The sequence below is a fragment of the Pongo pygmaeus genome, chromosome 5 (genome assembly GCF_028885625.2).
Source record: "Pongo pygmaeus isolate AG05252 chromosome 5, NHGRI_mPonPyg2-v2.0_pri, whole genome shotgun sequence".
NCBI lineage: Eukaryota > Metazoa > Chordata > Mammalia > Primates > Hominidae > Pongo > Pongo pygmaeus.
Genome location: NC_072378.2, coordinates 5,490,979 through 5,505,194, shown reverse-complemented (window position 1 = coordinate 5,505,194; position 14,216 = coordinate 5,490,979). Strand labels below are relative to the sequence as shown.

General features: G+C 41.6%; 1 protein-coding gene and 1 pseudogene across 6 annotated transcripts in view; one reads left to right on the top strand and one right to left on the bottom strand.

The window, feature by feature from the left end:
- Window positions 1-14,216, bottom strand: part of FARS2 (phenylalanyl-tRNA synthetase 2, mitochondrial) — a 519,219-nt gene that overhangs the window by 160,066 nt on the left and 344,937 nt on the right. The gene's annotated exons all lie outside the window — the stretch shown is intronic.
- On the top strand, window positions 614-3,164 carry LOC129039510 (heterogeneous nuclear ribonucleoprotein A1-like; annotated as a pseudogene).

Here is a 14,216-nt window from a genome sequence, read left to right as displayed (position 1 = left end):
ATTATACATAGATATATGTGTGTATGTTTTGGTCTGTAAGTTACTGCTGCAATAAAAAAAGTTTCATTACATAACTATGAAATCCTAAGGGAATATCTGCTAAATCCAAACATCTTTTAGAAGGGCAAATTTACAAACTAATTTATGCCAAGCCTGACATTGCTATAAACCCTTTGGTGAATCATTGATCAGAGAAAGTATAAAGCTTTTAAATGGCAAAATATCTGAAGAACTAAATGCTCAAACATAAATGATTATTCAACTTCAAACATCAATAAAGTTGTCAAACAAACAAATGCATCAGTTTAGAACACACATTTCATACAAACACGATAAAGTTAGCATCCAGGTGCTGTTGACAAAATATGCTGGTTCCTGAGAAGCATTCCGTTTTTTCTCCTAAAGTCACAATGCTGTGATAAATGACCCATGGGTTAATGTAACAATAGATGACAGGAGTTTGGTGGTTACACAGGTTGTTTTCCCTTTTGTTCCTTATCGAAAATGGAAATTTAGGGAGATAAGAGACTGAGATTGCCAAGAATTAGCATGGAATCTCCTCTTCAATTAATCCAAGCTGGGGTACCATACTTACTGAGTTCTGACACGAGGCATGGTGACAGAGAAACGGCAGAAGGTGTGCCAATGAAACATGTGTTAGCGATTCATGGACAACAGTCAATATGATAATAATGCAGGCAGCCAGAACACATTCCCCAAGACACCCAAGACATTATTAAAATATACATTGTGGTAAATACAGTTTAAAATCCATGCAGTTTAAAAGAAAAACCCAGACAGCTTACTGTATTGCAAGCCTATTTATTTCAAGCTAAAAAATATAAAAAGTTTAATGGTTTAATGGAAAAGAAAGCATTTAATCCACTAATAGGTAGGTATCGGACACAGGATATCTACTAGTGGCCTTTGCTTTTTCGAACTGGAGAAATAGAATTTTGTTTGGGAAATAAGAGGCTAACTATAGATCATGGTTACTGAGATGTAGGCTTTCTTTTAGGTGCTTAACCAGCGGTGGTGGTAAAAACCATTCGGTGGCTCCCCACTGCCCCAGGAGAAAGCCTCCAGTTCCTAAAAGCTTCTACCTCTTTCCAGTGTTCTCTAGGTTCAGGCCAGCCCGGCCTACTGGGTTTCTTAAACATACTAAATGGCTTTCTCCACATACAATTTCCCACCCTCCCTACCTCACTTCTGGCCCTCAGCCACCCTGTTCACTTGGTATCCTCACAGACTCCATCAATCTCATTACTGCACCCTATCCTTCTCTTGCACAGTACTTTTCATCCTCACTGTTTGTGTACTTACTTACTTCATGGCGGTCTTTCTGAGAGGCTGCCATTTTTGAGGGTGGGGTGTGCATCTCTGTTTCCACCTCTGGAATCTCTATTGTGCACAGTTCCTGTTACATTGTAGGTATTCTAGAGCCTAGAGGAGCACATTACATAGCCGCCTGCTGTCAGCAATGACTACATTACAGTCAATGCATTCAGCTGTGTTTTCTCTTCTAACTGCATGAGCTAGTGGACATACCACGTGGGTGAGACACAGAGCCTTGCCTCCATCCCTGGATTGTCCTAGGGTTTAGCAACCATGTGGAATGGCAGAGAGGCTGAAGCTGGACAGGCAAAGCCACCTGGTAGGAACTTGATAACCCACAAGCATAGACTCGTGGAATTTTAGAATCCAAAGGGACCTTCAATTATGTACAATATTATTCGTGTTTTCTTATTTCTTTTCTTAACAGAAGGATGACTATTTTACTAGTTTTATCAGATAACTGCATATAGTCGTCCCTCAGTATCTGAGGGGGATTGATTCCAGGACCCCCACAGCTACCAAAATCCTCAGGTCCCTTATATAAAATGGTGTAGTATTTGCATATAACCTATGCACATCTAGATTACTCATAGTACCTAATACAATGTAAATGTTATGTAAGTAGCTGTTATATTGTATTTTAAATTTTTTATTATGTTTTATTGTTGTATTTTAAAATTGTTTTTTCCCCCAAATATTTTTGACCTACGATTGGCTGAATCCACAGATGTGAAACCCCCATATACAGACAGCTGACTGCATTTATGTGTTCTTTTGTTGATCCTCTTTATAATTCATTTTTTTTTTTTTTTAAGAATTGAAAAGGGCATCAAAACTACAGATACGATTCGTCAGCTTGCTACTTTCTGCTCGTGGATGCTGCTGAAAAAACATCATTAAAGTCTCTCTTCTCCCTGCTGTCCTGTCTAAGTCAGAGTCTCCTAAAGAGCCCGAATAGCTGAGGAAGCTCATCATTGGAGGATTGAGCTTTGAAACAACCAATGAGAGCCTGAGGAGCCATTCTGAGCAATGGGGAACACTCCTGGACTGTGTGGTAATGAGAGATCCAAACACCAATTGCTCCAGGGGCTTTGGGTTTGTCACTATGCCACTGTGGAGGACGTGGAAGCAGCCACGAATGCAAGGCCACACAAGGTGGATGGAAGAGTGGCGGAACCAAAGAGAGCTGTCTCAAGAGAAGATTCTCAAACACCAGGTACCCACTTAACTGTGCAAAAGGCATTTGTTGGTGGCATTAAAGAAGACACTGAAGAACATCACCTAAGAGATTATTTTGAACAGTTTGGAAAAATTGAAGTGACTGAAATCATGACTGACCGAGGCAGTGACACGAAAATGGGCTTTGCCTTTGTAACTTTTGACGACCATGACTCTGTGGATAAGACTGTCATTCAGAAATGCCATCCTGTGAATGGCCACAACTGTGAAGTTAGGAAAGCCCTGTCAAAGCAAGAGATGGTGAGTGCTTCTTTCAGCCAGAGAGGCAAAGTGGTTCTGGAAACGTTGGTGGTGGTCGTGGAGGTGGTTTCGGTGGGAATGACAACTTTGGTCATGGAGGAAACTTCAGTGGTCGTGGCAGCTTTGGTGGCAGCCGTGATAGTGATGGATATGGTGGCAGTGCGGATGGTTATAATGGATTTGGTAACGATGGAAGCAGTTTTGGAGATGGTGAAAGCTACAATGATTTTGGCAATTACAACAATCGGTCTTCAAATTTTGGACCCATGAAGGGAGGAAACTTTGGAGGCTCTGGTCCCTATGGTGGTGGAGGCCAACACTTTGCCAAACCACGAAACCAAGGTGGCTAGGGCGGTTCCAGTAGCAGCAGTAGCTAAGGCAGTGGCAGAAGATTTTAATTAGGAAACAAAGCAGGAGAGGAGAGCCAGAGAAGTGTCAGGGAAGTTACAGGTTACAACAGATTTGTGAACTCAGCCAAGCACAGTGGTGGCAGGGCCTAGCTGCTACAAAGAAGACATATTTTAGACAAATACTCATGTGTATGGGCAAAAAACTGAGGACTGTATTTGTGACTAACTGTATAACAGGTTATTTTAGTTTCTGTTCTGTGGAAAGTGTAAAGCATTCCAACAAAGGGTTTTAATACAGATTTTTTCTTTTTTTTTTGGCACCCATGCTGTTGATTGCTAAATGTAATAGTCTGATTGTGATACTGAATAAATGTCTTTTTTTTTTTTTTGATGTGCTGTGTAAAGTTAGTCTACTCTGAAGCCATCTTGGTAAATTTCCCCCAAGAGTGTGAAGTTAGAATTCCCTCTGGGTGATGCCAGGTTCTATTTGGAGTTTATATACAACCTGCTTGGGTGGAGAAGCCATTGTCTTCAGAAACCTTGGTGTAGGTGAACTGATGGTTACTGTTGTGATCTGAAGTTCACCATCAAAAGGGATTACCCAAGCAAAATCATGGAATTATTGGTTATAAAAATGATTGTTGGCCCATCCTATGCGATATATCTAAATTGAATCTGGAACCAGATAAAATTATAGATGGGAATGAAGTTTGTGTATCATTCATTATCATATGTAATCAATAAACGATTTAATTCTCAAAAAAAAAACTACAGATACAGTAGAGACTTTAGAATTCATAGGTGAATATTTTGAACCATTTAATAAGAATGAACTTGGAAACTTTGATTAAATGGATATTTCACTCAAAACAGAAAACTTAAACTGGTGACTAGGTACCCACCATCAGCAGTGCTCTGTCTCATCACAGGTCTAACCAAGGCAGTAAACAAGAAACAGCTATGAACCTAATGAATAGAAATGGCATAGGCAAAAATGTGTGATCCCAAATTTAAAGTTTTCCTACCAGGCATATGACTTGGACATGTGCAAACTGATGGTAAACACTCCTGTAACACTCTCTTCTTACCCTTACATTTATCACACTGCAGCTACTTCCAATGGTCTTGAAACGATATCCTTATATATTTGAGGTTAAAAAGCAAGTTACAACAAAGTTCCAAGAATGAGTAATACTACGTTTTCCGACATCAATGCAATTAAATTTGAAGTTCACAATAAAAAGATATTCGTTAAAAGTCATAAAATTCATATATTTGGAAACTAAAAAAAAAATACATGCCCAAGTAAAAAGCAGCAATATAATCCATGTTCTTGGGGTGTTTGAAAGGTATATTACCTCTCATTCTGGTGTGGTCACAATTTTTTATTGTATTATTCAAATCTTCTATATCCTTTTATCTGCTTGATTTTCTTGATCTATCACTTTCTAATAAAAAGATAATAAAATCTCCCACTTGATCTCTGGGAAAGGTCCCTCCTCAGTCCCAGGGAATGAAAGTTATGACTTGTTAATCAAGACTAGTATAAATGAGTCATGGTTATTTCCACCATTGGCCAGGCGAGGAGGGGGCAGGACCTCAGTTTCACCAATGAGATGTAGCAATTCTATGGAGACTAAAACATCAGACCTCAGTGGGGACAGCTTTTCTACCTTCCTTCCTGCTTGAGGTGTTAGAACAAGGTCATGATGACTGAGTGGCTTCAGATTTTTAAAAGGTCACTTTATTTATATTCACTGTGATTATCAATATAGTTTATTTATACCGTCTTCATCTGTGTTTTCTGCTAACCAGTCTTCCTCTTTTCATAAATTTTCTTCTTTTCTGCCGCCTATTGGATTGCTTGATTTTCAAAATATTCTAATATTTTCCCTCTGGTGTAAGGAGTAAATTGTATTTCTCTTCTTTAAGAAATATATATATATGTACACACACACACACATACATATTATCCTTTAATAAATTGTTCCAAGCACAAAGTTATTTAGTGTCTCTATTCAGCTACTAAAAAAGACAGGAAGCTTCATTTTCCCTAGCAGCCCCCCTTCCTGGTTATTCTTGTCTAGAGTTTCATCTTCTAAACAAAATCACAGGTAAAACAATAAATTAACTCAACAGCTAATTTTAAGTTAAAAATATTTTTAAATTCCACATTTTTTTTTTTGTTTTCCACCTCTTTGTTGGGGGACAGTGCTCTATGGAGTTTTCATAAAACTTGTGGTGGCTTGTACACCAAATAGCACTAGAAAATGGTTAGTCTCTCCCTCTGGAGCAGAAAGCAGGTTTGTTCCCTCACCAGAATGATAAACATAATGTCTTCCTCAGGGACAAAGATTGGGCAGGTTTACTAATAGCCCCTTTAAAAGACTGGGATAAAAACAAACACACGCAAATGAACAAATGAAATACTGGAAGGTGCCCAAGCTTGAGGGTTTTCAGCTGTGCTCCAGCCCAGTGTGTGTACAGCATCCGGAGCTGCTCCACCTCCCCACTATTGAACTGGGGGACTAGAAGAGCCAATGCTAAGAGAACTCACGCTGCCTCCGTGCTGAGTAAGAAAGTCCTTGGTCTTTAAGGCAGGAGTCTCTTGTCTTTCTGCCTGCATTTATGAAAGTGCAGTGGTACCTTGTTAACCCGCAAGTGAGGTAAAATCTTAGGCCTTTCCTAGTCCTAACACAATTCCTTCTTTTTCACTTCTGGTCTCTCAGATAAGTTTCATTCAACAGTTTTTTTGGCAGTGAAAGTCCACAGGAGGCAAACTCTCTCAGTATTTACATGTCTGAAACCCCTCACACTTTAATAACTTGGTAGGACGCAAAATTCTAGCTTCATGTCTGTCTTCCCCAAGTACTCTGACAATTTCCCTGCCGCCTATTAGTAATGGTGACGAGTCTGCTGTCAGTCAGTGCTACTTCTTCACAGATAATCTGTCTTTCCTTCCAGGCAGTTTGGAAGCGGTGTAGCTTTATCCCCGAGGCTCTGCAATTTGACTCTGATGAGGCTGGGTCTGCATTTATCTTTATTTATTCTTCTCAGTACTCTGAGAGCGCTCTCAATCAGAGGGTTCACGCCTTGTTCCAATTCTGAAAAATTCCAGCCCTACTTCTCTGCCATTCCTTTTATTCTCTCCTGGAACTGCAATAATCCACACTGCGGAGCTTCTGAATCTATCTTCCTCTCCTCTTAACTGACCTAGTTTAGGTTTTATTCTGTGTGTGTCTGTGCTGCATTCTGGGTGAATTCTTCAGTAACAGCATCTTAACTACTGATTCTCCTGTCAACTGAGTCTAGTAGTCTCATCTGCTTTTCCTTCTTTATTTTAATGAATCTATCACTCATTTCTGAGATTCTAATTTTTTTCCTTATCTACTTACCCTTCATTTCTGCCAGTTTTTGCCTCTTATTCAGAATTTTCCTTTTTTTTTTAATGGTTATTATTTCTCCAATGGTCTCTTTGAGGGCATCAGGCATTTTTTTTTTTCCGAGATAGCTTTTTTTGTTTTACTTTACTCTCCAGTGAATTCACATTCTGATTGCTGATTTGGATGGCTGACACCCCAAGGTCAGAGTTCCTCACGTGGCATGGAATTTGGGTGGGCAGGCTTGGCCTGCATAGGAGGTCATTGTGAATGTTCTCTTGCTGATCACCCTCCCTGCTCAGAGGTTTTTATGGTTCCTCTGCTTGCACCCCTCACACAGAATGGAGTTGAGGTGGTGGTCTGGGTTCTTGCCCAGTGGTGATATGGCTGATGATGACATGGGGTACTTAGCTCAGTTCCTGAGAAGGAGGCCTTGTCTCTGTCCTGTGCTTTTCCCAGGATCAAAGCTTTCTATAGGCTAGAGGTTAGGGCAGGCAGTGATTCGGGCCTCCCTTCTAGATCAGAGGACAGGACCACTACACTGCCCGCTTTCAAGCAGAGTACACGCTTTGGCCTGGCGCATTTAGTCTTACTGCCACCAGAGCTAAGCCTCTGTTTCCACCTCCCGGCTTGCGATCCTGCAGCCACACTGTCTGGTTTCACACTCTGCTTCGCGTTTGTCTCTGGTCTATAGTGATATATCTTTTTCAGGGGAGTAGGGGGCATGATTATGACTTTTTCATTTCGCTTTTTAGATTTTGATCTGTCACTGCTGTGTGTTTGGAGCAGGCAAAGTGCAGCCTACAAAGCAGCCACGACATGACTCTGTTTCTTCACACAATGATTCTTAACTTTGTCGGGGAGGAGGACACAGGTCTCCCCGAGAATATGAAAACAGATTCAAATTCTCGTTCCAGAAATGTACATATTTTCTTAAATACAGATTTTCATGTAGAACTTTTAGGATTCGCAAACCCAATAAAGTCATTCAATGACCAGAATAAGGATCTGGTCTATGACCCAGACTCAAAATTGTGTCATGCAGTTCAAATATAGACAGCTGAGATGACTGACTTAACGGAGTTAAAAAATACCAAAATCATACTTTACTAATATGATATATACATGTATGTACATATACTGTGTATACCTCGATATTGTTAAGAATACATACTTTATGATAAAATCATACATGAAGGCAATCATTGTTTGTCTTGTGGTACCTACTTTCAATGCAGCATATTTATTTAAATTTAAAAAGTCTGCCTTTTATGGGCTAGAAGAGAATCCCCTGCCTGCAGCTCACAGTTCTGTGGTTTCAGAGCCGCCTGGGGTCTGCCGAGGGCCTGGTAGTGAGTGCACGGCAGCCCACCTCCTCCCCTGCCCATTCCTGCTGCCACCCCTGCCTTTCCACAGGTGTTGAACCTGCGAGCACCTGCTAATGAGCTTGTGGCATGTTCATCTCTGCCTCAGAGTTTGCTTTCTGGGGGAAACTGACCTGTGACTCCGAGACATCAACAAAATGTCAGCAACCAGTCGACATAAGAATTGGTGTCCAGGGAAACAGCAAGCCTCAAGGAGCGTAGATGGGAGTGTGGCAGACCTGGCTTAGAATCTGCCCCGTCCTACGAGCGATGACAGAGGAACGGCTCTGTCGGGGCCCCCTGGCAACCTCGCACATATCCGCATAAGCCACCAAGCAAAGACTTGAACTGCAGCTCATCTGTGTCTTGAAAGGATAAATGCCTTGTGATCCTCTGGTGTTCCAGGCCTTTAAGGAGCTGCTAGGAGCCATCTCCTACCCACCTCCCTACTTCCCTGGGAGGCTGTCATGAGGCAGTTTCTCCTCACCTCCCAGTTTCTGAAGGGGTGTGAGGCTCTCTGGCTCCCCTCCTTGGAATAGTACCATAGAATGTAAAACCTCTCAGCTGCGGCCTTTAACTGGCTTCTCTGCAATGGGCTATGTCACAGCTGGCATTGTAATCACCTGCTCTATTATGGATTGACTTGTGTTCTCCCCTAAAAAAAAGATATGTGGGAGTCCTAAACCCCAGTACCTCAGAATATGAGCTTACTTAAAGACAGGATCTTTACAGAGGTAATACATTTAAAATGAAATCACTGGAGTGGACCCTAATACAATATGACTGGTATCCTTATCAAACTGGGGAGATCTGCACACAGGCAGGCACACAGAGAGCACACCACGTGCAGATGAAGCCAGAGGCTGGGATAATGCTCCTGCAAGCCCGGGAATGCCGAAGCTAGCCAGCAAACCACTGGAGGTGAAGGAGGCACAAAACAGATCCTCAGAAGGAATCAACCCTGCCGACACCTTGATCTTACACTTCCAGCCTCCAGAACTGAGAGACAATCAGTTTCTGTTGTTTAAGCCACCCTGGCTGTGGTACCTGTTTATGACCGCCCTCTAAACTAACATACCCTCCCTTTGTTTCAGGATCCTCCTTTGGTGATTGGTGGGAGCTTGCAATTTTGGCTACTCTTCCTTCTGCATTTACGTAAGCAATAAGCTGTCTAAATCTACAGAGGCTCCTAGCCTGGCCAACATGGCGAAAATCATTTTAAGAAAAAAATACAAAAATTAGCTGGGCTTCGTGGTCCATGCCTATAGTCCCAGCTTCTTGGGAGGCTGAGGTTGGAAGACTGTTTGAGCCCAGGAAGCAGAGGTTGCAGTGAGCTGAGATCGCGCCACTGCACTACAGTCTAGGTAACAGAGCTAGACCCTGTGTCAAAAAATAACACAATAAAAAATAGAGTGGCCCCTTGTATCTTTACCAGCCGAAATCGGTCAGGCCTTGGCCCTGACTGGTGTGCCGTGGGCTTGACACATGACTGAGGCTAATATGCCTCAGTTTCTTCATCTATAAAATGGAGACAGCATACTGTGGTGAAGATGACATGAAATAATATGTCAAATAATAGGTGAAAGCACAGACGTCATAGTGTTCTGGACAAAACACTGATTTGGAGAGTTCAACAGATACACAAGTTTGACAGTTGTTTTGACCCCGTTATAAATTATAAGCTTGCCAAAAGGGACTGAGGAGGGGAGGGGTAAAAAGTGGGATTCTGGTTTAACAATCCTACTCCATCCTAACTGGCCCCTGCTCCAGGCCTAGCCCCTGTATATGAAATATAAATGTCTCCACGCATCTTCCAAGGTTAAAATCCTGGGAGGTTCCTTTTTTTTTTTTTTTTTTTTTTTTGAGACGGAGTCTCACTCTGTCGCCCAGGCTGGAGTGCAGAGGCATGATCTCGGCTCACTGCAACCTCCGCCTCCTGGGTTCAAGCGTTTCTCCTGCCTCAGCCTCCCGAGTAGCTGGGACTACAAGTGGCCACCACCACGCCCAGCTAATTTTTGTATTTTTAGTAGAGATGGGGTTTTACCATGTTGGCCAGGATGGTCTTGATCTCTTGACCTCGTGATTCACCCACCTCGGCCTCCCAAAGTGCTGGGATTACAGGTGTGAGCCACTGTGCCCGGCCAGAGGTTCCCTTTTATCATTCTGTGATTGAATAAAAATTCTTCAACTCCCATGAATTTGTGCATAAACATTCTCAAGAAAGCTAATAACACATTGTCAGTTGTTAATACAACCCAGTACCGCAGCACCCTTATTTCAGTAAAGTTTCTTTCTGCATCAAAATCTTCCCCTTACCTTAAAACTCTCTTCTCCTTTTTAATGTTACTGAAACAGGGTAACATTATTATTCTCCATGTGCCAATTTTTTTATGCTAGTTAATCATTATTAAGTCATTTTCTGGTTTCCTTCCCTTTAGGCAAAGTTACTATGTTTTCTGGTTTTCTTTCTCAGCTCAGAAATTATTTGGAAAGCGTGTCAAACAGGAGAGGGTCTCTGTTTCCTCCACAAGTTCTCCACAGAGTTATGACATTGTCAAGGTGACTTTCAGTCAGCTTCTAACCATAGCCACATTTAGTTAAAGAACCACTTTGCAGCTTCTATGGCACTTGTTCTCTTTCTAGATCAGAGCACACGTGCCCTGATTTTGATTGTGATTATATAACTACCAATGGTCACCATTTGTGGGGTGCTGTGTGCCAGAGACTGTGCCAGCCACTTCATGTGCATTACCTCATTAACACACAGCACAACTCCACGAGATAGCCACCATTACCACTCCATGTGTCCACGAGGACACTGAGACTTAGAGACCTTAACTAAGCTGTCTAAGGTCCAACAGCCAGTAAGTGGCAGAGCCAAGGTCAAATGCAGGTCTACTAAGGTCAGGCTGTGCTGTTAACCCCTGTACTTTGAGGCCTCCCCACCCCTGTCTGTTTTTTTTTTTTTTTTTTTTTTTTTGATGGAGTTTCATTCTTGTTGCTCAGGCTGGAGTGCAATGGCATGATCTCGGCTCACTGCAACCTCCACCTCCCAAGTTCAAGTGATTCTCCTGCCTCAGCCTCCTGAGTAGCTGGGATTACAGGCGCCCGCCACCATGCCTGGCTAATTTTTTGTATTTTTAGTAGAGACAGGGTTTCTCCATGTTGGTCAGGCTGGTCTCGAACTCCTGACCTCGGGTGATCACCTGCCTTGGCCTCCCAAAGTGCTGGGATTACAGGCGTGAACCACCGAGCCCGGCCCCAAGGCCTCCCATTTAAAACTAAGGGCTCTGCTGTAGCTTGGGCTGCTGTAACAAAAATACCACAGACTCGGTGGCTTGAACAACAAATATTTACTTCTCACTGTTCTGGAGGCCACAGGGTGCCAGCATGGTTGGGTGCTTGAAGGCCCTCTTCCTGGTTTAGAGATGGCGGCTTTCTTGCTGAATCTTCACATGGCAGGGGGAGAGAAAGAGAGAGCTGCAAGCTCTGCTGTCTCTTCCTCTAATGGCACTAATCCCATTCCTGAGAGATCTACCCTCATGACCTAATTACCCCTCTAAAGTCCCACTTCCTAAAACCCTGGTGGTTGGATCTCAAAGTACGAATTTGGGAGGGACACAAACATTTAGTCCAAGTTTCTACTACTGTTTCCAGAAGTAGTCTATTCAGCCTAATTAACAATTATGTAAATAAGACCAAATCCAACATTTATCCCTATGGTACCTTTCATGACATTTCCTTTTCGAATGATTAATTTAGCTTTTAGATTAATTATCTTGAGTCATAAGCACTTCTAGTCTGTTTATAGCCCATGCGATCGTGTTCTTATCTAAATTAACTTAAAAATCAGCTTTAGCTATAAAAAATAGCATGCACTATCAGTTACTTTGTTTTACATCTAAATGTTTGATGGCCCTTACTTTTAATTCCATCTCTTCATTTTGTAATAAAAACTGCCTATCAAATTTGGCTGGTGAGTTTGGTACTTTATGAATTCAGGTTGTTTTAACTTATGATTTCATGCTGCTTTGATATTTACAGATTTTCTCACTTTGTTCCAATATTTTGTTTTTATTCTTACTTTCACTGAGTACCAGGAGCATACTGTGTTGGCCAGAGTTAAGCACAGTTCCTACTCAGGCAACTTTTGTTCTGTTACTTCATTAAGAAACCACACGAGACTCACCAAGTTCTAAACATCCCTCTAAATTGTAATGTTTCCCATATTTGTACCTAACTTTTGATAGAATTTCTGTAAGTATTTCTATAATGAAATCATATGGAACAATCATTTTGGTAACCTTGTATTCAATTAACTTTTGATGTTTCAATATCATGGTCCCCCAACTATCTAGTGAATTCCTTGAGGACAGAAACAGATTTTCAAGTCTTTTTGAATCCTTTCATATTTGCCTTAAAGCTCGAGAATGCTTTACTTAAACAGATCATGCATTTGGAAAATGGAGCTACAGTGTGCTACTCTAGTTAGACGGGAGTAAGAGCCCGTTTGCATTGCATGTGGCTCCAAAATCTTCGTGGGGACTTAGGGTCTGAAGCAACGTTTCAACGCCCCTGCCTGAACTTAATGGTTTTTCACACAAAAAAAGCAAGCCTCAGAAATCTTTGTTAAATAAAATATCACATGTGCCTCTGGTTAAGGAAGGACTTGCAGAGGAGGTGGAGGCCTCAGCCCAGAGTTCATAATATTTCACTGCCTTTGAACATCTGGCCAGGTATTTTATATAGAATAAAAATGCCAAAAGTACAGTATCTTGTGGGGTGATGAAAATGTTCTAAAATTCACTGTGGAGATCACATATCTGTGAATATACTAAAAAGCACCACTGAATTACAGATCTTAAATGGGTGAATTGTGTAGCATGTAAATTAATCTTGCAAACGTTTTTATGAAAACAAAAAATGACTAAATATATTGATAGAAGAAATATAGAGAACTTCTCTTTTCTATTCTGTCTCTCTATCTCATCTTCAGAACTTATCAAACACTTCATCTTTTACGCTCATTTTTTTCGGTTAAATAACTAGTCTTTCTGGAGGCGGCATTACTGTCACACTCTATTTTTCCTCTCAGAGGTAAAATCTTTGCAGGAGGTTTGCCCATCTGTGTAGGTCTTCCGTTGCATTTCTTTTCTGTATCATCACGGCCTTGTACCACCATGTACTTTAAGTGAACTCACGTATGGTTTTGATTATAATTTCTCCCAGTTAATCATGCTTACTGTGAGATGGAAAGCAAAAGCCTTCCATTTGCCTCATTTAAAATGAGTGGAGATGCTAGGTGAAAACACACATAATGAGAAGCTAGATCTGTGAACCCTTAACCTTGAATTTAACCTCAAGTATACTTAGAGGATGAACTCTCAGAGCTGGCTCACAGTCTCTTGTTAATTTTACATCATCTCAGTCTCTGCAAGGCCCCCATTCTGATAGGGACTATATATGCTGCAAGGTAAAACTGAGGCCCAGCTAGCAAAGTCACTTGAATTTGCCTGAATCCACACAGAGCTGGCCTTCTGACCATTCCAGTGCACAGAGGAAAAGGAACAAATTGAAATGAACCCAAAGAACTTAAGATGTGATTTCCAATGGCTTGTTCAAAATTGGAGTAAATGTCAAACTTCCAAATCTCACAGAAGGAAGGTCTTTTATAGACTGGACTCCCTTGAATATGACCTTCCTCCTTTCTTCCTCACCCTACCTCTAACCCCATGTCCTGGCCTAGTGGTCCTTTGGGGCCAGATGCTTTGATACTACATGTTTTAGATTTCATCCGGACCTCCATAGTGCTAAAGAATTAACACTGTTTCTGTTGTCTCTCTGCAGTGACCCTAGTCCCCCAGTAGACACTCACCCTATGCCTGTGTTGGAAGCATTGTTCTCTATCCCTTTTGGTGACAGAAATATCCAGGGAAAGTGGTTATGCTGAGTTGATTACTTCTGAAAACATTTATTGATTGATACTTCCAGAAAATAGTCTAACATCAACTCTCAATTACAGGGTAGAAATGGAGAGAAGACAAAAAAGCTAAACATGACCACTTATTTATTTACTTACATACTTACTTACTCATTTATTTATTTATTTATTTTGCAGACAGGGTCTCCCTCTGCCGCCTGGGCTGGAGTGCAGTGGTACAGTCATAGCTCACTGCAGCCTTGACCTGCTGGGCTCAAGTGATCCTACAGCCTCAGCCTCCAGAGTAGCGGGAACTACAGGCAGGTACCACCACACCTGACTAATTTTTTTTTTTGCAGAGATGGGGTCTCACTGTGCTGTCTAGCCT